Source organism: Cervus canadensis, chromosome 25, assembly GCF_019320065.1.
Source record: "Cervus canadensis isolate Bull #8, Minnesota chromosome 25, ASM1932006v1, whole genome shotgun sequence".
NCBI classification, from domain to species: Eukaryota; Metazoa; Chordata; class Mammalia; order Artiodactyla; family Cervidae; genus Cervus; species Cervus canadensis.
In genome coordinates, this window is record NC_057410.1 from 5,668,990 (window position 1) to 5,696,413 (window position 27,424).

Sequence of the window (27,424 nt, forward strand, 5' to 3'; positions counted from 1 at the left end):
TCAGAAACACACATGGCCCTGTATGCTCCTCCCTCTAGAAGCCTCATTCCTGGAAGCTGGACCTGGAGAGAGCCTAAGTACATATGTGAGCGAGACCACGATGACTCCTTTTCATAGTGGACTCCTTTCCTACTCAAATATTTATTCTCATAACTTGGAGGGCTACTGTTCTTTCTGTTTAGACAATGAAGGCTTGCAATGTTTTAAGGAAGAGGGTAGTGAGGGAGTGTGTCCACACACTCAGGGCAAGCAGCAGAAGCTTTTCCCGGCGAATGTTTTCCACCAACTGGTGGCAAAGAATTCCTGCATAACATGACTTACATTCACTTCTACTGCAGCTAAACTGAGACATGTCCTAGTACAGAGAACCAGTCTAGAAACAAGAAGGTCACTCATCCCTCCATGGTAGCATTTAGTTTTCCATGTCTACAAGGAAAGCTTTAAAGCCATGTTCCCTCCCCCTAACTATTCAGCTGTTCTTGAGCTATTGAAGTTAAAGAGAAATGTGAGTTCAGTCATGAGAAAAAGTACCATATCTCTGCTTTCAGAAGATTCTGAAAGAGATGGAAAAGCAGCTAAACTAATATCTGAAGTACAGGGGAAAGAATATCTTAGGTGCCACCCCATCCAAGGCAAACTCATTTGAAATGTGTACTAGAGGGAAAGCCAAAAACTATTTGGTCCATTTAGGCTCTTCTACTCAAATATTTATTCTTATAACTTAAAGGGTAGATTGCCTGCATTTCATCCCAGCTCCACTGCTTATTAGCGCTGAAACTTTGGGCACCCTTTTCATTTCTGTCTCCTCATGTGTAAAACGAAGATAATAATCATGACTATCTCATGAGGTCTTTGTGAGGATTAAGTGAACTAATATGTGTTAACTGCTTATAATACTTCTTGATAATGGTGAGAACTTAATGTTATTTTTACTAACTCTAGTAGAAAGGGAAGTAGCATGAAGCACTAATGTATGCAGAAAGTCACTTATGTGATTTCTTCATGAGGAATTAAACCTTTTATTAGGAAATATCCCTCCTTAACAGGAACTTTTGCCACAAATTCTTCTTTACTACTAGTATTACTGTATCACTTTTTGTTAGGTTAGTTTGTACATAGTGTATCTTTTCTGTTTTTTTAAAAAAAAAATGTTCAGTTTTCCCTTATTTTTATAATTCAGAGGCACTATATATAACAGGCACCCCTGTTAAATAACATATACTTGTGTTTTGATTTTTTGATCCAGATTGACAATCATTGTATTTGCCTTTTATTAATAATTGGGTCATTCTGGCCTGGGGGATTTGGTATAATTACTGACAAATATGGGTTAATAACTACCAAGTACTTGCTATTTATTTCACTTACTCTAGATTCCCTTTTCCTCTCCTCTTTGCCTTCTTTTGTACCCTAACACAGACAGTTATCTCCAAGGCTTTAGTAACTCCCCAAACTGGACTAATCTCTCTTGCTCTTCACCACCACTTCTCCACCCCTCCCCCGACCTTTCATGTGGACTTTTCAATGCCTCCAGGTATACCACCTTATACTTTGTCAAATTCTTCAATCTCCTTTTGGGGGCAAGAAAGAAGAAAGGGGTACCTTGACCATATTACTAAATATCCATTACTAAAAGTGAAAGTCAAGTTATGTGGGATCAGTTTTAATGATGAACTTGGTGTTGATTAGTCATCCAACAAATTAAGTAACAGTTAAGATTTACTTTGGTATTTACCTGCATCGTACCTCTGCATTATAGTCATGTTTAAGCCAAGTTTTCTCTTCAAACTTACTTTCATCTAATGCTCAGAATAGAAATTAAGTTGCTTATACTTGGGGTGACTATATTTTCTAGTTTGCCTTGGATAATCCTGATTTACACCTGTCATCCTGACTTCCTGTTGGGTCTACCCTGGAAATAAGGCCTCATATGGACCATAAATTCTACTATCACCTACATAGAGTAATTACCCTTATTGTGGAAATTTGAACTTTAGTAAATAATTCCTGAATGTTGAAACCTTTAAGCTATGAATGAATGACTCTCTGATACAAGAATATCAGCCACTGAAATTCAAGCAAAAAGGGAACATACCTTGAAGCATAAAACATTTCTGAAACCCATTAAATCACATGAAATTGCTAATAAATTTTTAAGGCTGGCATTGAAGAAGGGTTCCTAGATATAGCTCTGTACTAAGTTCTTCAACCTTTCTATCATAAAGATGAGACATAGAGGTTGTAATGTGAAAAATTGACTATAATATTATTAGTTAGTATTGTAATCCAAGGTCATGAACTCTGAGAATAAAATTAAAGCTGTTACATAGACTATTACTTTTAAGATAAAATATTTGCTATAATAAAAAGGCAAATAGGTTTCTTACAAAATCTAGGTCTATTTCAAAACACACTCTTAAGTATAGGGTTCATTTACTGAATTTTGGGGGTTATGTCTATTAGTTTATAAGCAAAATTTCTATTATGATGGAACTTTCCCAATTTTGCCCAAACTTGAAAAAGGCAATCATTTGTGAACTTCAATTTCTCCCAATTAAAAAATAATTTTTTAATATGTTTGACTCATATGAATGTTCATCTACTTGTCAGGGAATGTTTGACGGGAGGATCCCTACGTGCTGTCTCTCATGAGTCCTTTGTCCCTCTTCAAGCGGAACAGCACGCTGCTCCCAGGGACTGAGGTCATTGTGTGAGGCAGGCTTGGGTCTCCTTTAGTAAACATTCTCTTTAGGACAAAACTGCTTAGTCTCGTTCCCCTTTCTTGAGATATAGATTGTGTCCTGACCTTGTGACTACATTACCCCTCGTTCCCTTGGTAACGGTTGCTGTACATTTGGTTTTCTGATCTCTATCATTCCCGAAAGAAGTTTCTTGTACCACAGCCTATATATACTCATAGGAAAATCATTAAAGCACCTTTGCTCCACCAGAGCTTAGGTCCCCGGGTCTTTTTTGTCTCTTTCTGTCTCTCTCTTTCTCTCTTTCACTTTCTTATCGTCAACTCCGTACTACAAGGTTCCGGTCCATTAAAGGACCCCAACAAATGGCGCCAAGAACAGGGACCCTGGTACACGTGGCATATCGGGCGGACTGACTCAGGGACCTATTGAGGTCGGTAAGTACTAAGGCATGGGTTAAACGGCTGGCCAGCCCCATTATTTTTCTATTTTACTTCACCATTTGTTTAAATTTCAGGGACTTCTGGCTTCACGGCAATGAATAGAGGCTTGCCTTCAAACAGTAGTTGAACATAATCCTTAGTTTCCTGATAAATGCAGTTTTGATTTAGAAATTTGGCTCCAGGTCAAAGAAAATGTTAAATGAACAAGAAAAAAATATTCCAATTGATCTCTAGCCCCTATGGGCTCTTATTAAAGCTGTAATTCTGCCATTTCAAGGTACATTCTAGCCCTTCCAATATTCAGCAACAGATAGAACACTTATTACATAAATATAAATTAAATGATTAAACTTTACAAAAGGCCTAATTAAAACAATACAAAATATCTCAAAATTTTACTAGCCCTGCCCCGGCTGCTCCAAATGCTTCTCCTCTGCCAATAGTCGCAACTCCAAAAGTCTCTCATTTGTTGGAACCTAATGAAAAGTTATGCTAATTTTTAAACTAGATTAGAAGCTGCTATTTCCCATACTGTAATCGGAGAAGAAACCAAAAAACAGCTAGAGAAATTACTTGCTTATGAGAATGCAAATCAGAAATGTCAAAGAGCTATAGCTGCAATTTCTGAGACTAAAATTATTATTGATTATTTAAAAGTTTATCGCAATCTAGGATCAGAAACTCAAAAGATGCAAATACTGATTGAGGCAATGGCTACTACCTTTAAAAAGGGAAATGAAAGATGCTTTAATTGTGGAAATAAAAATCATTTAAAAAGGGACTGCCCTAAGAAGGCTAATAAAATACCAAAAATTTTGCCCTCGCTGCAGTAGAAGAATGCACTGGGCTAAAAGTTGTAAATTTAAATTTGATATTGATAGAAAACCTATTCCAGGAAACTCCAAACAGGAACAAATTCTATCTTTTCCCTCAAACCCTCAACATCTGGCAGTGCTGTCATCGATATACCAGCCCTAAATGATTTTTTCCTTTACCCTCAAACAGTCCCTACTAGAGTGCCTACCGGACCTTTTGGACCCCTGCCCCCACAAACTTTTGGTCTTTTGCTTGGCCGATCTAGTCTGACTTCTAAAGGAATTACTGTTCACCCTGGAATAATTGATTCAGATTATAAAGGAGAGATTCAAATTCTGATGTCATCTCAGATTCTATGGCAATTCAAAAAGGGGGAATTGTCAGGGAATGTTTGACGGGAGGATCCCTACGTGCTGTCTCTCATGAGTCCTTTGTTCCTCTTCAAGCGGAACAGCACGCTGCTCCCAGGGACTGAGGTCATTGTGTGAGGCAGGCTTGGGTCTCCTTTAGTAAACATTCTCTTTAGGACAAAACTGCTTAGTCTCGTTCCCCTTTCTTGAGATATAGATTGTGTCCTGACCTTGTGACTACATTACCCCTTGTTCCCTTGGTAACGGTTGCTGTACATTTGGTTTTCTGATCTCTATCATTCCCGAAAGAAGTTTCTTGTACCACAGCCTATATATACTCATAGGAAAATCATTAAAGCACCTTTGCTCCACCAGAGCTTAGGTCCCCGGGTCTTTTTTGTCTCTTTCTGTCTCTCTCTTTCTCTCTTTCACTTTCTTATCGTCGACTCCGTACTACAAGGTTCCGGTCCATTAAAGGACCCCAACATCTACTGATGATGATTATGAGGAAAATGATGAATTTAGGATTTTCAGAGTATTAGGCAGGGGGTAATTATAAGCAATGGTTAAGAACATGGGGTTAAGAAGATCAACCAGGCATGGGGCTTATCCTGAGGTAGCTATTTGTCAACTGTGCACCCTGTTATTTCACTCTCAAAAACCCCTCAGTTTTCCTCCCTAACAGTTCAGTTCAGTCACTCAGTTATGTCCAACTCTTTGTGATCCCATGAACCGCAGCATGCCAGGCCTCCATGTCCATCACCAACTCCCGGAGTCCACCCAAACTCATGTCCATTCAGTTGGTCATGCCATCCAACCATCTCATCCTCTGTTATCCCCTTCTCCTCCTGCCCTCAATCCTTCCCAGCACCAGGGTCTTTTTGGATCTCCTTGCAGTCCAAGGGACTCTCAAGAGTCTTCTCCAACACCACAGTTCAAAAGCATCAATTCTTCTGCATTCAGCTTTCTTCACAGTCCAACTCTCACATCCACACATGACCACTGGAAAAACTATAGCCTTGACTAGACGGACCTTTGTTGGCAAAGTAATGTCTCTGCTTTTTAATATGCTATCTAGGTCAGTCATAACTTTCCTTCCAAGGAGTAAGCATTTTTAAATTTCATGGCTGCAGTCACCATTTGCAGTGATTTTGGAGCCCCAAAAAATAAAGTCAGCCACAGTTTCCACTGTTTCCCCATCTATTTGCCATGAAGTGATGGGACTGGATGCCATGATCTTAGTTTTCTGAATGTTGAGCTTTAAGCCAACTTTTCCACTCTCCTCTTTTACTTTCAACAAGAGGCTCTTTAGTTCTGCTCCGCTTTCTGCCATAAGTATGGTAACATCTGCATATCTGGGGTCATTGATGTTTCTCCCGGCAATCTTGATTCCAGCTTGTGCTTCATCCAGCCCAGCATTTCTCATGATGTACTCTGCATATAAGTTAAATAAGCAGGGTGACAATATACAGCCTTGACGTAGTACTTTTCCTATTTGGAACCAGTCTGTTGTTCCATGTCCAGTTCTAACTGTTGCTTCCTGACCTGCATACAGGTTTCTCAAGAAGTAGGTCAGGTGGTCTGGTATTCCCATCTTTTGAAGAATTTTCTACAGTTTATTGTGATCCACACAGTCAAAGGCTTTGGCATAGTCAATAAAGTAGAAATAGATGTTTTTCTGGAACTCTTTTGCTTTTTCAATGATCCAACGGCTATTGGCAATTTGATCTCTGGTTCCTCTGCCTTTTCTAAAACCAGCTTGAACATCAGAATTTCATGGTTCATGTATTGCTGAAGCCTGGCTTGGAGAATTTTGAGCATTACTTTACAAGTGTGTGAGATGAGTGCAATTGTGCAGTAATTTGAGCATTCTTTGGCATTGTGTTTATTTGGGATTGGAAAGAAAACTGACTTTTTCCAGTCCTGTAGCCACTGCTGAGTTTTCCAAATTTGCTGGCATATTGAGTGCAGCACTTTCACAGCATCATCTTTTAGGATTTGAAATAGCTCAACTGGAATTCCATCACCTCCACTAGCTTTTTCTTCCCTATACAAGGAGATAATCCCTATCTCATCCCACTACTGTGAAGGTTAAATGCAATAATGCCTGTAGTGAGAAGACAATAAATCCTAACAAACACTTTGATTCAGTACTTGAAAATAAATTTTTTCAAAAACCTAAGTGTAGGCCTCATTTCATCGCCCTCAGGTGGCCCTGCCCAAACTCTTTTCCTTAACTTTACAGCAGAGGTGGGGACCTCTGCCTTAGAGGACTAGAGAGGAATGTCGCAATTCTGGGGTAGAAACCCCTGGATTTGAGACTACAGAACTGCTTTTCCAGCCAGTACAGAGCTGCTTGGAGGCTGGTAGGGCTGGTGAGCTCCGAAACAGCTTCTGGAATTTCTGAGCAGCCCTGGTCAATACAAGACGGACCCAGTAGTTTTGTGTTACATGGACAGTCTACTGTGGCAATTAGACATCTCACTACTGGATTCTGCAAGCTGGCTCAATGTCCACGTTATTGGGTTAACCTTTGAGTACTTTGCCAACAGTCAATTTCATGACTGCTCTGACCACATCTGCTTCACCAGCCCCGAAGTCATTCAGTTCATCAAGTGCACGGGCAGCCCAGCAGAGATTGCCATGTTCCTTGAACCCTTGGACCTCCACAATAAGAGAGTTATATTTTTAGCCATCAATGATAATTCCAACCACACAGCTGGGGGAATCCACTGGAGCTTTTTGGTTTATCTGCGAGATAAAAATGGCCTTTTTCATTATGATTCTTATGGTAATAGTAACTCATTCCATGCAAAGCAGGTAGCAGAGAAACTAGAGGCTTTCTTAGGCAGAAAAGGAAACTGGCCTTTGTGGAAGAGAAAGCCCCTGCTCAACAAAACAGGTATGACTATGGGATGTACGTAAAATGTAACACTTGAGGCCTTGTGTCAGAACTTCTTCAGACAACAGCCAGAATCACTACTGCAGCTATTTATTCCTACATACATCACAAAGAAGAGAGAAGAATGGAAAGATCTCATTGCCAGACTTGATAAAAATTAGCTGTTGAAGTATATTTGACTTCAAGCCTCTTCCTTCTGTCTGTCCCATGTACTGCATAGCTGCAGTCTCAGTGCCTGAGGGAAGATGCCTGGGAGAGGAATGCTTAGGATGCTTACTTTCTCCTGAAGGAATGCTGTCCTCTGCAATATCCTAATGGAAAATGTCACTTTAACCCTAACTTCAGAGCAATATGTTCTGTAAAGATGTCTTCAAAATATGCACCAAAACTGATTAATTCCCTTTTGGGCTCCCTTATACGCATTGGTTTATTCCAAAGAAAAAAGATTGATCTCTAAAACAAATTGAGAATATATGAAATCTAGAAGCAAGAAGAAAATCATAGAGCAACCAAAACTTACCACACAGCCCACATATTTCAAGAGATCAACTGGCTAGAAGCAGATCAAGACCTAACCTAATTTAAGATCGAAGTATTATCAGTTACTCAGTTCTGTGATACCTCTTCCATTCAACAAGCAAAGGCTTCCCCAGCTATAACCTTTGCCAATACTTGATAAAGATGGTGTTGGCCCATAGTCACCCATCTGATTTCTAGAGCACTTTAAGAAAGGGGGAGTCTTAAATAACTTTGTTGAAATAAATGTCTGTGGTGGACCTCTTGTTTTGCATCTGAAACTTACTAAAAGTTGGTTTATTTCTGAGATACAAAGCAGAAAAAGTGACCTTTCTCAACTCTTTCACTTAATTAAAAATGCAGACAATGTAATTTTTGAAATGTGGAACCGAGAATAAAAAGAAATACTACTACTTCCAAAAATAAAAATAAAAAACAAAAACATGTTTAGTTACTCCAGATTATTCTTGTTATTCCACTGTTATAAAATATGAACTCTAATTACATAATAAGCCATCAAGTGTAAATGTATTTCTGGCTCTTTGATAATATGATTGTCCTTTCAATGCTATGCATCTCCTGTGCCAAGTCCATTTTATTTTCAAAGGTTATATTAGAGTGAGGATAAATTATAAAGAAGGTATATTATGCACATAAGAGCTAACACAGTTTATTTCCTAAGATCAAAAACTTATGTGTAACATATTTTGTTTAAAGTATACTGAGGTTAAAAAATCACTTAAGTTTTATTTGTTATTCCATAAATAGGAATTATTGGCCTCTGCTAATTGCTGAATATCTATAAACACTTCCAGTATCAGCTTCTACTTGATGTTTTTGTGATTTAGTGAGAGCATTAATGTTGTATTAGCAAGAGCAGAATGGGCGAGGGGAGCTCCACACTCAATAAAACAGTCCTTTGCTGCTGCATGGACTAATCTCATCTCACACTGCTACAGGCAAACAACTGCAACAAATTTAAATGAAAAAAAGAAAGAAGAAACCCCCCACACCCAGCATGTAAACCACAACATAACATCCCTCCTTTTCAAGTTAACAATGTAACCATAAATGGATACTTGCTGTGAGTCCTCCTTGAATGTATCTGTGAATATAAAGGTATCAGTGAAGTTAATGTCAACAACTGCATTGGAGGGGGCGGGGGTGGGAAGGCCACCTTTACTTTGTAACTTCAAGAAATCCTCAAAAGAAGTTGCTGAAAAGCCACCAAAGGAGAAACCTTTTCAGTTCCTGCAGCATAAACCTGGGAAAGATACCTTTACAATTGATTAATACAGAAGTTCCCACTAGGCTTATCTATCTTATCTATAATAGGTACCTGGAAAGGCCCAGAGCCTGTGACTATTACAGGCACTGGAATCCACTTACTCCATCTCTATGGTTCAGGATGAATTTTTGTAGCTAATCCAAAGGGGAGGGAATGAGTACAGACAGACCAACTTCAAGGAACTTGTGTTTTTTCTTTAAAACCTTTGTTTAAATGTGCATGGAGGTAGGAAAAGAAGCCTTGAGAAATCTCTGTGTCAGTATTTATTTAACAAGACTGACTCCTGTGGAATAGTAGTGCTTATGTCCGAGTTATGAGAAAACCGGTCCACTTTTTGAGCCCATTAGTAACTTGCTCGATTCATATATTTCACTTAACAAGGCCATATCGCCCTTGCACTCGGCGAAGAGCTATTCTAAGTGCTTTACAAATATTAACCCATTTAATCGAAATAAGGAAACTCTATGGTAAGGGAATTGTTGCCCCAATCCCACAGATGTGGAGCACAGATGTAAAGCAATTTGCTCAAGGCCATCAACTACTGAGTTGCAGAACAGAGATGTGAACTCAAGTAATCTAACTTCTAGACAGTTGGTGTCTAGATCATTACACCATCACTGAAGAGATTCTCGAACACAGCAACCGTTTCTCACTGAAGCAAATGAGAGCCGTTATGAAAAAACAGACGGACAGACAGAAACTCCTGACCATGTATCCACTGAGAGTGGTTAAAGAAAAGCTAATAGAATTCTGGGATCCTTCCTAGAGTTTTCAACAACTAGTGATTTTTTTTTTAATGTAAAAGTCCTACTAAATTAAACATAGACTATTTACTCCCCTCCCAAAAAACAAAGCTTCTTTGCTTACATGTTATGCTAAGCAGTTAGGCATAGAGCTCCACAGTGTTTTTATGACTCTACTTCTTAGCTCTGTTTTATGTGGTATAACTACGGAGTGAGATTATTTTCTTTGGTGTTGTTAACAGTTGTTTTTTTTTTCTTATCAAAAATCACATACCTTAGACATAGATGATTTAAGATTACAACTTTTTTAACTACTTGTCTGCTTTACATATCTTATTAGAAGACTGCCCTTTCCAAGGTAATCTTGTATCTGATAGTCACAACAAGAAGAATGTAGCCTAAAGAGATCAGAAAATACATGTCAAAACTTTTACTGTAGATAGGAAAATATGTAATTAGAAGAGACCTCTCCATTCAGCAGAAACATTGCGACTATATTTGTCTTTGGATATCCAGTTCCTAATATAATGATTGGCACGGAATATATGTTCAACAAGTGCTTAGTAAATAATGATTCAGATTTGATTTTGTTTTGCTATATCAATTGATAGGAACTATATACAGGGTAAAAAATTCTCCATATTTACATAGAGTGACAAACTACACATATGAAAAACATCCTCTAGGCATATATAAAGATATCACTTCTTTTTATATAGGTGTCGTATATATATGTGTATATATATAATGTTAATTTTAGTTGCCCTTTCAAAGAACCATCTCTTAATCTCATTTATCTTTTATATTATATTTTAGTCTCTCTTTCATTTATTCCTCTCATCCTTGTGAGTTCCTTCCTTCTACTATGTTCGGGCTTAGGTTGCTGTTCTTCTCCGAGGTGCTTAAGGGGTAAAGTTAGGTTGTTAGAGATTTTTCTTGTTCCTTAGGTTTTTATTTTGTAGTTACTATGAGACTTACATATACCAACTTACATTTATAACTCTCTATTTGAGGTTGATAATAATTTAAGCACAAATAATCTAAAGCTCTACAGTTTTATTCCCCATACCACATTTTATCTTTTTGATGTTATGTTTTACATCCTTCTATCTTATGTATCCCTTAACAAATTGTTATAGTTATTTTTACAAAACATTTTTATCTTTCATTCTTCATAATAGCTTTCTAAGTAATTCATTACCTTCTCTACATATTTACCTTTACCAGTGAGAATTATACTTTTTATGTGTTTCCTTGTTGCTAATTAGTGCCCTTCCTTTTTAACTTAAAGGGGTCACTTTAACATCTTTTTGTGAAGCCAATTTAATAACAAACTTGATTAGTTCTTGCTTGTCTGGAAAACTCATCCATTCCTTCAATTCTGAATGGCAACTTTGCCAGGTAGAGTATTCTTAGATGATACTTTTCTTCTTTCAGTACTTTGAATAGTTTATGCCATCTCCTTCTTAACTGCAATTTTTCTGCTGAGAAAACTGCTGATAGTCTTGTGGGGGTTTCTTTACATAACAGATTGTTTTTCTCTTGCTGTTTTTAAGATTCTCTCCTTGTCTTTAATTTTGACATTTTCAGTGCAGTTCAGTCACTCAGTCATGTCTGACTCTTTGTGATCCCATGGACTGCAGCTTGCCAGGCCTCCCTGTCCATCACCAACTCCTGGAGTCCACCCAAACTCATGTCCATTCAGTCGGTCATGCCATCCAACCATCTCATCCTCTGTCATCCCCTTCTTCTCCTGCCCTCAATCTTTCCCAACATCAGGGTCTTTTCAAATGAGTCAGCTCTTTGCATCAGGTCACCAAAGTACTGGAGTTTCAGCTTCAGCATCAGTCCTTCCAATGAACACCCAGGACTGATCTCCTTTAGGATGGACTGGGTAGATCTCCTTGCAGTCCAAGGGACTCTCAAGAGTCTTTTTCAACACCACAGTTCAAAAGCATCAATTCTTTGGTGCTCAGCTTTCCTTACAGTCCAACTCTCACATCCACACATGACTACTGGAAAAACCATAGTTTTGACTACACGGACCTTTGCTGGCAAAGTAATGTCTCTGCTTTTTACTATGCTGTCTAGGTTGGTCATAACTTTTCTTCCAAGGAGTAAGCGTCTTTTAATTTCATGGCTACAATCACCATCTGCAGTGATTTTGGAGCCCAAAAAAGTAAAGTCAGCCACGGTTTCCCCATCTATTTGCCATGAAGTGATGGGACCAGATGCCATGATCTTAGTATTCTGAATGTTGAGCTTTAAGCCAACTTTTTCACTCTCCTCTTTCACTGTCATCAAGAGGCTCTTTAGTTCTTCAGTTTCTGCCAGAAGGGTGATGTCATCTGCATGTCTGAGGTTATTGATATTTCTCCCAGCAATCTTGATTCCAGCTTGTGCTTCCTCCAGCCCAGCGTTTCTCATGATGTATGAATACAGATTGGGTTCTTTGGTTTCCATCTCATTAGGAACTCTCTGGGTTTCCTGAACATGAATGTCCTTCTCCAAGTTAGGCAGGTTTTCAGCATTAGTTTTGCAATCAGCTTTCTGCCTCTTTTGTTTTTCTTTTTCCTCCTTCTTGGATCCCATAATGCCAATGTCAGTCTGTTTGATATTGTCCCTTAAGTCCCTTAAGCTAATCCTGACTATTTTTGTCATTCTTTTTGACTGCTCTGATAGGGTATGCCCACTGTTCTGTTTTCAAGTTCATTGGTCTTTTTTCTGCCTCCTCTAGTCTGCTGTTGAACCTCTGTAGTGTAAATATCTTTAACATCAGTTATTCTAAACTTTGGATTCCCTGATAGCTCAGAAGTCATGGGTTTTGATCCCTGGGTTGGGAAAATCCCCTGGAGAAGGAAATGACCACCCACTCCAGTATTCTTCTTGCCTGGGAAATCCCATGGACAGAGGAGCCTGGCAAGCTACAGTCCAAAGGGTTACAAAGAGTTGGACGCTACTGAGCAACTAAGCACATATTATAAACTTTAGTCCTGTGGCTTCTATTTGGTACTTTTTCTATCTTCTTCTCATAATGGAGGTTTTCCCTGTGTTCATTTATTCCTCTCCCAAGTACAGTGACCACGCTTAAATACTATTACTTCGAATTATTTACCAGGTAAATTACTTCTCTCCATTTCACTAAAGTGTTTTGACTGATAAGACAGAGGAGTTCAGTCTTTTGTTCCATTTAGGACTTCAGCTGATGGCATGAGGCCCACCCACACAATGAAGGGTAATCTGCTTTACTCTAGTCCACCAATTAAATTTAAATCTCTCCTAAAAACAGCCTCCTAGAAGCCTTTAGGAATGACCATCTGATTTGAGTTCCTGTAGTAACTGTCCCTAGTCTAGGAAACTATGGAATGGAATATTCCAGATATAAGAAATGTAAATTCAAATGAGTTACTTATAGCTAGATTCAAATGCATTAGGTATTAAATTATTACCCCTAAAATTGATCTTTTAGATACTATAGTATGTGCTCCTTTAAACTGTGAAATCAGTTTTCCAATAATTTCTAAAAATGAGAATGTACCAATGTTTTATATCATGGCATTTGCAATCCCGTAAACATGCTGTCCCCATTGAAAATAAGGTAAAACAGTTTTGAGACCCTATGACTTCATGCAAAAGGTAGCTTAACCCATTTAAGATGGCTGTCACTTGGGAGTGAGGGTGATCTTGGAATTACTGGTGCTGATTAAATCTGATTTCTTTTCCCTCAAACACATACAGACGCACACACACACCTCCACAGAAACATCCCCCAAAATGTTTGACCGAATATATGGGCACTATGGCCCAGACAAGTGTACATATAAGATTAACTGTATACCAACTAATACCTTGCCCTTGACTTTCTGACTTTCTGAACACACAGCTCCTATACTTTACTGCCTTGTAATAATCAAGATCATGTGATGACTGAGCAACAGTTGCAATATTTCTTGAACTTCTTTCTAGTGGAACTTGAAAGGGACTCTCTCAATGTGACCATTCTACTCGTGAAGCCTAGAAAGTTGTAGCTGTCATTTGCCTTTTGAACAGGAATTAGTCTACCTTCATGATGGGTTTGCCAAGCTCTGAAGACTGAAGTGCTTAGGGGTGCCGCCCCTGCACAGTCAAAAATCTGCACATACACAATTCCATATCCATAGATTCAACCAACCGTGGATCATGTAGTATTACTGAAAAACATCGATATCTGAGTGGATCTATACAGTTCAAATCCCTGATGTTCAAGGGTAAACTGAACTTCTACCATAGATATTTTTAATCTATTGATAATGAACACTTTTCTTTCATGTTACAAAATCTTTGATATAATGTACAGTGATGAGATATAGTTTCACTGAATTAGGGTCTCCTTAGACCATTACACAGGTGAAATGTGAATTTGTCAAAAGTCACCATCAACCATAAGGTTTATTCATAAGGGACTTTCCTTACAGCTCATACAAGAAATCATCAAGATTATAATGCGGAGACAGATAGTTCACATCTATATTATACATGCAGGGGTGCTCTCAATAAGTTGATTTCATTGCTGAAATGTAATCTCAAACAATGGTTGGTTGTCTGGCAGACATTTGCCTTCTGTAATCTTTTAAATCGATCACATGTTGTAATTGAAGTTGGAGGCTGAGATTTCTAATCATGATACCTGTTTAAATTTATCTGTCAGCCAACGTGTCTGTTGAGAATATTCCATTTTATTTCAAGATAGAATAAAAGCATCTCAGTTATGAATCCTAGAAACAGGCTGACCAAATCAACTCTCTACATGATTACTCAAACAGTCCTTTCTAGAATAGGGTGTTTTAAAGTTGCAAAACAGATTGCATTCGATTATTTGCAAATATCCTTTGAAAATGAATTTACACTGCCTGGGGTTACTTTGTCTCTCTCTCTCTCTCTCTCTCTCTCTCTCTTACTTCTCATAGTCCTTTAATAGGGCTAGAAAGAGAATAGGAGAGGCAAGGTAAAGGTAAAATATATTTGCCACCAGAAGAGAATAAGCAATAAAAGGTAAAGGTAAAATAGCCAACAGTAAACAGAACCTCAGCAGAACAGCCCTTTATTGACTTCAGGCTAATCCCATCATAAATCACAGGAAGCCAACATTGCAACTTAATAGGAGAAAAGCTCAATAACACTGAACCACAGCAGCAAGAGGTACATTCAGCAGCTAAATAATTCTTGTCTATAATAAGTTCCATATTAAGCATTATATAAATGGAATTCCCTAGCTTAGTATAAACTATAAAGATTTTGGCTTCTTTGCTTTAATTTGGCAATTTGAGGTTTATATCTTAGGTGACGTTTCAACTGAATGGCTGGTTTTGCTATTAGTAATATGTTACAGATTTTTAAATTTTTCTATAAGCTTGAAGCATTAATAGATAATGCACAGTGTTATAAGGCCCCAATATTCTTCTTTTCAGGTGGAAATTTTAAATTATTTTCAGTTTAATTACAGCTATTACTATGGTCCCATATACAAATCTTTCTCCTTCCCCTCTCTCATATTTTAAAGATAGCAGAAAAATTTTAAGTGATTTAAAAGTCTAATCCAGAAAGTACTCAGTGTTGTCTCTACGAATAGTTCATCAAGAGGAAAGAATCTAGTCGCAAAAGCATCCTAATGGATTTTCATTTTCTTACAGTAGTAGAATACCATATGCAAAGGTAGAAAACAATGAAATCAAATCTTGACATCACAGAACATATATTTTCATTGTGCTTAGTCACTATCTGTTAAGGAGACAAATTATTCAGTAATTTGCCTTTGAATGGTCTAAAAACCTGTTGTCCCTGTGCTTTAGGAAGGTTATAGGCCAGCAACGTTAAACTGCCCATGCACTCCAGTGGCATCAACACAAACCTCTGTCCTACCACTTCTGTACATGAAAGTGATTTATTGACTTTCTCTCCAATTGACCATGAACTCTTGGACAGCAAAGGTCCATGATTTTTTTAAAATTTGAATCCCCAAATCCTACCACAAGATCAGGCTCTGTGCCACATAACAGACCTACAACTGATCTTTACAGACTGAATGAACAAACTAATGGATAGGCTTCCCTTAAATAGAGTTAGTTAGTTCTGCTAAAGGGAGTCATACTCTTATTTTAAAAATGTTTCTAACATTCCATTCTGTTTTAAATAGATGCACATTCTGCAGTGTTTACAATGTGTCACCAGTGACACCATCCAACTAGGAGGCTGGTATTAGGATTATGATAGTAAGTAATATTCAGCTGACAGATCATGAACTTCCAGTATTTCTTTCAAATATCACACCCAGAAAGAAACTTAAAGACCACATAATCTGTCTGTAGGTTCTGTGTCCTTGTTGGATCAACTGATGGCCTTGTCTCTCTGGAACTGTCTCATTCTGATTTCTCTTGGAATCTCGTCTCTCTTGGTTTTCTGAGCTCTCTGTCTACACTTCATGTTCCTTAGCAAGTACCTTATACATTACCAGCTAAAATGTCATTGATGCTCTTCTCTTTCAACATATTCCTTTTAGGGGAGCCTTCTTAGTTAATTATTTCAATACCATCTAGGGATGATTGGACTTCCCTGGTAGCTCAGACAGTATAGAATCAGCCTGCAATGAGGGAGACCCAGGTTTGATCCCTGGGTAGGGAAGATCCCATGAAGAAGGGAATGGCCACCCACTCCGGTATTCTTGCCCTGAGTGTTCCACAGACAGCAGAGCCTGGTGGGCTGCAGTCCATGGGATCTCCAAAGAGTTGGACACAACTGACTAACACTTCTCTTCAGGGATGATTATTCTTAGAATTCTATCTTGATTTCTAGGGCTATATAGTAAACTATCCACTCAGTATCTCCACTTCATTGTGTCTTTATCAATTAATATTACCAAAGAGGTTAAGCCAGAAATAGAGTAAGAGAATTTTCTCTCAGTAGCCTCTTATATTCAGTTAGTTACTAAGTCTTGTTGATTTTCCTTTCCTACCCCTGGACACCCTCAGTGTATCACTTTTTTCCCCCCTTAGTTTAAGACTGTTATCCTTATCTCAGTTCCCTACAGTTCACCACTGTAGCCAAATAGATTTGTAAAGTGTGAATCAGACCCTTGTCCTTTCCTATTTAAGGTTCTTCAGTGGTTCACCATTGCTTAGAGAATAACGCCCAGGTCTTTTAGCATGGCAGTTAAAAGGCCATCGTGATTCCCTTCTCAGGGGTTCCATCACACATATGAAATTACCCCATGAGCTGATTTTAATTCCAGGGGTAAGACATGATCATCTATGCCTCCATGGCTTTGCATAAGCTGTTTTGTGTTTGTTGCAGTAAAATGCACTAGTTAACTCTGAACTTCTGCTCATCCTTTTAAGCCACAAATTGATGACTTCCAGAAATGAGGAATTTACCATTTCTCAAGGCAGCCCATTCAACATCATCTTGAGCTGACACCAAGAGATTTATTCCTTGTCCCTGATTATATTCTTTGCAGTCACACAGAACAAGTCTAATGTTTTTCTTTTGCATGTTATATCTTCAAAAAATTTAAAATCTATTACTCTTAGTGCTTCTATTCCTTGAGGGAAATATCTACAAAATCCTTTACATAAACTTCTTTTTTTCTCGTCCACTGAAAGTTGGTGTCCAGAATTTTATGGGTACCACAGATGAGGTCTATTACAGAGTTAAGCTCAACCCTGCTTTTGTACACCTCACAGCGAACTGGCCATTATTTAGAGGTAGACTGCCAGGAGGGAGATGGGATTCACTCTCATCCGAGAGAGAGTTAGACTATAGCTGTCTCTGCACAAAGCATTTGGAATTCTGAACTTGAGGGAAATTTTACCATACTCTCCAAAGAAAATAAAAATGGATCTGAAATCATTGATTCAGGCATTTAAATATCATGGAAAATGTGTGGGGAGTAGTGGGAAAGAGCCATGGGAGAATGCATTCAGGAAAGATATTTTTAATAGAAGGGTTGTTATACACCACAGAAAAGAAAAAGGTATAGATCCCCCACTAGCTAGAGATGCTTGAGCTTCCTGTCCTCTTCTCCCAAGTCCTATGAGGCACTGTTCTTCTTTGATTATGCTCAGTCATATCCAACTCTTTGTGACACCGTGGACAGTAGCCTGCCGGGCCCCTCTGTCCATGGAATTCCCCAGGCAAGAATACTGGAGTGAGTTGCCCTATCCTTCTCCAGGGAATCTTCCCGACTCAGGGATCAAACTCAGGTTTCCTGCATTGCAGGCTGATTCTTTACCACTGAGCCTCCAGGGAAGTCCCCCAGGAATACTTAACTTTGAACAAACAGCAAGCTCCCTAATATTAAAAATCAATCTCTGACATAGTTTTAGCCCTCACATAACAGACAGGAATACTGTTTAGGCAGTAGGCTAAAGATATAAACCTCATAGTGCTAATGAAATTTTATGATGCCTGAACGAGATTCCCATTACAATGTGCAAACATTCACAATTAATTATAAGATTATAAACACAATATTCAGAGTAACACCTACAAAAAATACCTGGCCCAAGTACTGTAGAAGCATTTAAATCTTACAGGAACTTCAAAACACTCATATATTGTCCATTTCTCATTTTAATTGTAAAAATATAGGCCAAGTTTTTTTTTTTTTTACAATATATTTCCTGATGATTTATTTGTTTAAGGTCTTTGCAATAATTTCCAATAACTCTCTAAATAAATAACAAAAGAGACACTCTTGGCTCTATTAAATTATTATTAGTTAAGTAAGCAGCTCTTAAATTCAAAATACTAGGTTTGAAATGTCACTTTTAGTAGTGGTAATTCTTGGACTCCTAGCTATTCCCCTACCCTTAGACTCAAATCTAATTGAGGAAAAAACATCTCTCCACATCTCTTTTTAAAACTTAATATTACAGTAACTACAGACTTGCTTAAATGCTTTTTTCAAATGTCTGTGTCATTTGAGATTTTAAATCTTCTCTAGTATGAATTTCACTCAATGTCTCCATTTTTCTCACCATGATAAAACAAATTTTTACCTACTCTTCTTAATAAATATCAAATTTAAGAAGTTATGCCATATTTAAATTTCTACTAAATAACCTAGATTTAGTGGATATTCACGTAAAACATAAAGCCTGTTCTCCCCACAGTTCTCCCCAACTCACCTAACGTCAAATTCCTCATTCAATTTGCTCGAGACAAAAATTAAAGTCAAAACTGACATGCCTCGTGTTACCTTTCTAATCACAATGTGACCACTCGCCCTTGCTCACTCCCCTCAGGCACACTAACATCACTGCTGTCTCTTGAATATGATATTCCCGGCGGAGCTTCCATGGCAGGTTTTTCGTGCTTTTTATCCCCTTTACCTGAAAGGCATGGCCTCTAGATAGTCACGTGGCTTTTCCTCACATCTCCTGAGACTGCGGTATGCAAGCTCCCTTGGCTCAGCACTCTCCATTTCTCCTCCCCGCTTTACTTTTCCCCATGGCATCTACCACCATCTAATATATACTTTACTCATTTATCTTTATTTTTGTCTCTCCATGTCTGATAGGAAGAATTCTAAAGATATACCCCCAAGATTCCTGCCCCCTAGGTATTCAAAGAAACACTAATCTTAGTACTTCTGTGAAGGGACTTTGCTAGGTAATTAAAGTTGTTAATCAGCTAACCTTAAAATAGGGTGATCATCCTGGACTATCTGGGTGCAACTAATGTAATCACCTGAGTTTTTAAAAGCCGAAGAGTCAGACAGAGGAGAAATAGGGGGATAGGGACGTCAGAGAGATTCAACGTGTGAGAAAGACTCAATGCACCCTGGCTGGTTTGATGATAAAGGAGGCAATGTGATAGAGAAAGCAGGCATTCTGATGGAGGTGAGAGAGGCTTCCAGATGCCAGCTGCAGGGGGATAGAAACCTCATTCCTACATCTGCAAGGAACCAAACTGCCAATCACCTGAATGGGCTTGGAAATGGGCTTAGAGCCTCCAGAAAAAAACAAAAAACAAAAAAAACACAGCCCTGTTGGGAAGAGATGAAGCATCCACTGGTTTGAACCTTGTAAAACACAGAGAAATAGCCAGGCATGGAAGTGGGACCTACAGATTAGTGATGGATGTTGTTTCACGTCACTAAGTTTGCTAAGGCAACCATAAAAAACCAACACAGCCGATAAGAATCTAGGCCCCGTGAGGCCGGGGATCCAGTCTGTCTTCCCCTGGGCTGTGCTGTGAAAAAAGACAAGTCACAGTGTTAGTTGCTCAGTCATGTCTGCTTCTTTGGGAACCCCTGGACTGTTGCCTGCCAGAATCCTCTGTCCATGGAATTTTCCAGACAAGAATACTGCAGTGGGTAGCCATTCCCTTCTCTAGTGGATCTTCCTGACCCAGGAATTGAACCCCAGTCTCCTGCATTGCAGGCAGATTCTTTACCATCTGAGCCAACATGCACTAGAACCTAGAATAATACCTGACAATAAAAGACAATAAATACTTGCTAAATTGAAAAACAGATACAGTATATACATTCTTCCCCATGAAAACTATATTTTACAAGATCTTGTGAAATTTTTACCCCAAAATATTGACTAAAAATATTTAGAATATAAAATGTGAATTGACTTGAAAACTGTCTATTCAATAGCTTGTATCTTTGCAAGTCAGCAGTGGCTATCATTTCCATGCAGCCAACACAAGAAGCAGTCAAATACCATTTCTAAAGTCATGATTTTCAACTTGCATGTTGAAACATATTGTTGGGTTATAAAATCAATTTATGGGGTTGATGAAGAGAGGGAAAAAGGAAGGAAAGAAGCAGGAAGAAAGGAAGGAAGGAATAAAACACAAAAATCAGAATTTTTATTTTAGTGTGGGGTATATGAGTATGTGTGTGTTGGGGTGGGTGTTGTATATATCCTGGATAATGTAAGATGTATTTCTTACTTAGGTCCCATCAAAATAATTGAAAACTACAGCCCTAAAAGTCATCATGATCTGTCATGGAAGGACAAGGACAAGAATGCGATTCAGGGCCTGGTCAGAGGTGAGTTAAAGACAAAAGAATGAGGAATGTGTCTGTTAGGAAGGGCCGGTCAAAAAAAGACCACACAACCTTAAGTCTATGTTAAATTCACAAGTCAAGGAGGGAGCTTATGATTGAAAAATTCACACAAATTGCACCACCTTATCTATTTCTGCTTTATTGACTACGCCAAAGCCTTTGACTGTGTGCCTCACACTAAACTGTGGAAAATTCTGAAAGAGATGGGCATACCAGACCACCTGACCTGACTCTTGAGAAACCTGTATGCAGGTCAGGAAGCAACAGTTAGAACTGGACATGGAACAACAGACTGGTTCTAAATAGGAAAAGTAGTACCTCAAGGCTGTATATTGTCACCCTGCTTATTAAACTTATATGCAGAGTACATCATGAGAAACGCTGAGCTGGAGGAAGCACAAATTGGAATCAAGATTGCCGGGAGAAATATCAATAAGCTCAGATGCAATGACACCACTCTTATGGCAGAAAGTGAAGAGGAATTAAAGAGCCTCTTAATGAAAGTGAAAGAGGAGAGTGGAAAAGTTGGTTTAAAGCTCAACATTCAGAAAACTAAGATTGTGGCATCTGGCCCCATCACTTCACGGGAAATAGATGGGGAAACAGTGGAAACAGTGTCAGACTTTATTTTTTTGGGCTCCAAAATCACTGCAGATGGTGATTGCAGCCATGAAATTAAAAGACGCTTACTGCTTGGAAGGAAAGTTATGACCAACCTAGATAGCATATTAAAAAGCAGAGACATTACTTTGCCAACAAAGGTCCATCTAGTCAGAGCTATGGTTTTTCTCGTAGTTATGTATGGATGTGAGAGTTGGACTGTGAAGAAAGCTGAACGCCGAAAAATTGATGCTTTTGAACTGTGGTGTTGGAGAAGACTCTTGAGAGTCCCTTGGACAGCAAGGAGATCCAACCAGTCCATCCTAAAGGAGATCAGTCCTGGGTGTTCATTGGAAGGACTGATGCTGAAGCTGAAACTCCAATACTTTGGCCACCTGATGCAGACAGCTGACTCATTGGAAAAGACCTTGATGCTGGGAGGGATTGGGGGTAGAAGGAGAAGGGGATGACAGAGGATGAGATGGCTGGATGGCATCACCGACTCGATGGACATGAATTTGAGTAAACTCCGGGAGTTGGTGTTGGACAGGGAGGCCTGGCATGCTGCGATTCATGGAGTCGCAACTGAGTGACTGAACTGAACTGAACAGAACTGAAGGTGAGAAAATGAACCTTTCTTCTCTTGCTATGTTCTTGCCTTGCCTTGGACCTGGAGTTGCTCCCTTCAACACCATTCAGACCTACCAACTCAGTCATCAAGTCTTGGTATAAAATCAGGCAGCATCTGGAAAGAGGTGACTTGAGGCTTTAATCAGCCAAGCATCCTAAGATGCTATTTCTTTTCTCCCTTAGAGAGAAAGGATGAAAAACCTAATACTTATTTATCTTCTGATATCAGTCAGTTATTAGTGTCATATAAATTTAGCTGGAAAAGAAGTTAGAAATGTCCTTGGCACAAGGAATCAAAGAATAAAAGGTGGTTAGAAGAACTTGAATCTAGATCAATATCCTCATCTTTTTGCAGATGAGGAAGCTGAACTACAGGCTTATGCTAGCCCTATTATTATAACAATGTTATTCTTGACTTATGTTTACCAGCAGATTCCAATGTTTATTGTTAGTGATCTGCATATGGATAGCAAAAGAATAATGCAATTGTATACTACTTACTCCCCTACTCAAGGGCATATTCCTGGTGGGCAGGCAACATGCTATATATATTTATATCTTTGAGCTCTAGTTAGTAACTATTGTAGTTGGGGAAATTAAATAAGATAATACCTTCAATGTACTTAGCAGAGTACCCAGCATACTTTAAGAGCTAAGTAAATATTTTCATATTTGATTTTGTTGCTTTGATTATAATACGAACATTTTTACTATAGAATATTTAGGTACAGGAAATTTTAATATTTGTTGATTCTCATTGAATTATACAACAAAGTAAAATCATATTTTATGCCCTTAACATCCATTATGTTTGAAGGGATGTTAAAAAATTACAGAGTTCTACTCCCTGGCAATGGGCAAAGAGGCACCTGATTGGTGGTGTTGCTCTTATATCAGTCAGGGGCAAAGCAGATGTCTAGTCCTTTGTTCATCCTAGCTTGATGCCTGGATTGGTGGCCAGAGCTATTTCATGCCTGGGGCACATAAAAAAAAAAAAAAATTACAGAGTTCTTATCTGTTTAAGGCATTTTAAGTAAATGAGTAAAGATGAAAGAATTCAATTAGTTAAAAATTACTCAGAAAATGTCTTGTTAGGCATATGAGGATTCATGATTCATAAAGATAATATCTTTAATGAAAATATAAAACTCTTGTATGTATCAAGTTAAGTTCACTTTTCCTTAGGTAAGAAACAGACCTCAGAGCTGTGTGACCACTGATGTTTGGAATCTGTACCATTGCTAAAGGGCTGTAAATCCTAAAATTAGAATGTGACTTATTTTAGGAGATATTCCACAGAGAAAGAATATCCAAACATTAAAAGAAATGAACCACAGTCTATTTTTTTTCTGAGGGTTCCAACAATGTTATCAAAGATTTTTTTTCTCAACTCTTACAAGCTCTATAGCACCTTTCCCCTCTGCTACTTCTCTGTTATATAATTAGCATATAATTATGTGCTCTTTCACAGTGGAAAGACTATTCTTTTATTAATGACTCTTTCAAAAGTTCTTTATTATTTATCTTTGAAAGTGAGTTCAAAATCAAAAGCCTTTCATGCCTTTTTTCTTTTTTTTTTTTGCAGTTTTTATTTTTATTTATTTATTTTTCCATTTATTTTTATTAGTTGGAGGCTAATTTACGAGACAAGTGCTTGGGGCTGGCGCACTGGGAAGACCCAGAGGGATCGGGTGGAGAGGGAGGTGGGAGGGGGGATCGGGATGGGGAATACATGTAAATACATGGCTGATTCATGTCAATGTATGGCAAAAACCACTACAATATTGTAAAGTAATTAGACTTTTTTTCTTTTTAACTTAGGAGTTCTTTAAAGTAATACAGTAGATGCTTACAGATGTTGTATGCAGTCATTAAATTTTACCTTTAAGGTGAGAAGTAGGGCTTGGGAAACAAATGTTGCATCCTCCTTTCTCTGCAGATTAAATGTTTGAGGTTTTGAAGAGCATGTATGCAAAATATTGATGCTCCAACAAGGCCTGTCTATGCTATGCCTTTTCCCCTTGTTAGGACAAATAGAAAATGGGTTATAACAATAAGCTTCCTGAATCTAGTACAAAGACAGAAGGAGGATATAATTAGCATTTATGGGAAGTACAATGTAAGTTCCAAATTAGTCTTAAATGAGGAATTCACCCAGCCCCTGATCTGTAGTCAATTCTGGAAAGTATCATGCATCTCTGCTGAGGCCAAGCAAGCCTCATTGATGTTTTTGGCTGACTGCTTTTCTTCTAACATTAAATTTACCAGAGCACTACAGATTGGATATGGGCAATTATAAGGGAGGGTGTATGTTATTGCAAATTTTAATCATTTCGTGAGCCATTTTGCTTGCAGTGTAATCCCACAAGACCAACATATTCTGCATAAGAAACCCAAATGGTTTTTGGCTGAGAGCAGCTCTTCAGTTATTTTATAACCTATTCCTGCTTAACTTCTAGACGTTTCCATTCGTGGCTAGGCCCTGCCAAATCAGGGCCTCAAGGGCTTGTTGGCTCCCCACAGTCAAGGCTACCTTATTCAAGTGGATAGTAATACCAGTGGTTAGAATAGTGATCAGATTTCTTCTCAACAATATTGCTGCTACTTATGTATGGCAGACCCTACCTCTACCCTCCTTGCACTATGAGTAAAGAAAGTAATGTGCCAGAACTGTTTCAAGAATTTTTCTTATCTCCTATACTTTTTGGACTATTTCAACAGAGATGGAAAAACAGTAACAACCTGATGACTTTGGGAACTTTTCTACTTTGGGGCTTCAGGGAAACTCACCCATGTTATTGTGTAAGCCAAACTCACATTCATAATTTAACATCATTTTGCCCAGCCATTTGAAATGCCATGATGCTCCTTTAGGTAAAAACATCTAAGTAGCTTCATTTTCACCAGCAATCTTTTTACTTGTGAAGCAAAAAATAAAAATAATTTACTTTGATTGTATACTCAAGAAGTCCCTTCTCTCAAGCGTCTTATCTTCTCTCATATATAATGATTTTTCCTTTTTAAATGAGAATCAAAGATTCTCAGACTTGGAAGGAATTTTTAAAACATAATTTAATACCAACACTCACTGTTGCATGAAACCTTTTGACAGTGTCTTCCAGGAGGTTTTACAGCTGTTCTCTAGGGCAAAAGAGATGAAGGAAAAATAAAAAGGGCAATCTGCTGTAAGTGGCATATAAACTTATAACTAAAATAAACCAGAGGATCTAGATGTGGTCTTCCCGACTCACAAGCTCTAAGTCTTTTATCCATCTTGTTTAATTACACTAGGAAGAATTTGTGAAGCAGAGACTCAATTTTAACTTTGAACTATTGAGAATATGGCCAAACAGGGGGTAAAGCAACACTTCTGAAACAATTAATTATGAGAATTTGGATCACACGGTCCCGACCTTTTCATTTCAATGATCTGAAAAGCTAAAAATATTTTTAAAGGTCTGCTTGAACAGAATTATAGTAAATTTTAAACACAGTTACATAAGATAAATGATCTAGTAAAAACTATGGGTTCAGAGGTTAGGTTCTGTAATAAAAAATGTATAGTTTGAACCCTAACTTCTCATTAATTAGCTATATGACCTTGAGAAGTCACTCAACATTTTAAAGCTTTGGTTTACTCAGCTGTAAAAAGGAGATAATATTACCTTCTTTACCAGGCTATTAAGAGGATTAAACAAGCTAATTCACATGAAGCATGTTTTCAGTATATGGCATATATTTTAAGTATCTAATAAATGTTAGCTTCATCATTATCCACTCATTTAAAAACATAGAACTTTTTTATGGGAGCATAGTTGCTTTACATGCTGGGTCATTCCTACTGTACAGCAAAGTGAATCAGCCATAGGTACACATACATCCCTTGTTGTCGGGATCCTTTCCCATTTAGGTCACCAAAGAGCATGAATATAGTTCCCTGTGCTATATATACAGTAGGTTCTCATTAATTATCTGTTTTATACATAATATATATATATGTCAATCTCAACGTCTGTTGGATCATTGAAAAAGCAAGAGAGTTCCAGAAAAACATCTACTCCTGCTTTATTGATTGTGCCAAAGCCTTTGACTGTGTGGATCACAATAAACTGTGGAAAATTCTGAAAGAGATGGGAATACCAGACCACCTGACCTGCCTTTGAGAAACCTGTATGCAGGTCAGGAAGCAACAGTTAGAACTGGACATGGAACAACAGACTGGTTCCAAATAGGAAAAGGAGTACGTCAAGGCTGTATATTGTCACCCTGCTTATTTAACTTTTATGCAGAGTACATCATGAGAAATGCTGGGCTGGAGGAACCACAAGCTGGAATCAAGATTGCCAGGAGAAATATCAGTAACCTCAGATATGCAGATGACATCACCCTTCTGGCAGAAAATGAAGAAGAACTAAAGAGCCTCTTGATGAAAGTGAAACAGGAGAGTGAAGAAGTTGGCTTAAACTCAACATTCAGAAAACTAAAATCATGACATCCGGTCCCATCACTTCATGGCAAACAGATGGGGAGACAGTGGAAACAGTGGCTGACTTTATTTTTCTGGTCTCCAAAATCACTGCAGATGGTGACTGCAGCCATGAAATTAAAAGATGCTTACTCCTTGGAAGGAAAGTTATGACCAACCAAGACAGCATATTAAAAAGCAGAGACATTACTTTGCCAAAAAAGGTCCGTCTAGTCAAGGCTATGATTTTTCCAGTGGTCATGTATGGATGTGAGAATTGGACTATAAAGAAAGCTGAGCACTGAAGAATTGATGCTTTTGAACTGTGGTGTTGGAGAAGACTCTTGAGAGTCCCTTGGACTGCAAGGAGATCCAACCAGTCCTTCCTAAAGGAGATCAGTCCTGGGTGTTTACTGGAAGGACTGATGCTGAAGCTGAAACTCCAATACTTTGGCCACCTCATGCGAAGAGTTGACTCATTTGAAAAGACCCTGATGCTGGGAGGGACTGGGGGCAGGAGGAGAAGGGGACGACACAGGACGAGATGGCTGGATGGCATCACCAATGGACATGGGTTTGGGTGGACTCTGGGACTTGGTGATGGACAGAGAGGTCTGGCGTGCTGCAGTTCATAGAGTCGCAAAGAGACACAACTGAGCGACTGAACTCAACTGAACTGAACAACCTCCCAATTCATTCTACCTCCACCCCCCACAAATCCTCCTTGGTATCCATGTGTTCTCTACATATGTGTCTCTATTTCTGCTTTGCAAAGAAGATAATCTACACCATTTTTAAAAACTCTCCACGTATGTGTTAATGTACAATATTTGTTTTTCTCTTTCTGACTTACTTTACTCTGTTTGGCAACCTCCAGGTCCGTTCAAAACTCTGCCTATTTAAACTTAACAAC

The 27,424-nt window shown here is 38.4% G+C and overlaps 1 protein-coding gene and 2 pseudogenes across 3 annotated transcripts in view; 2 read left to right on the forward strand and 1 right to left on the reverse strand.

Moving 5' to 3' along the window:
* Window positions 1-27,424, reverse strand: part of TAFA2 (TAFA chemokine like family member 2) — a 562,584-nt gene that overhangs the window by 15,282 nt on the left and 519,878 nt on the right. The window lies entirely within an intron of this gene.
* LOC122427368 lies at window positions 4,883-7,371 on the forward strand (annotated as a pseudogene).
* On the forward strand, window positions 22,889-23,033 carry LOC122427876 (annotated as a pseudogene).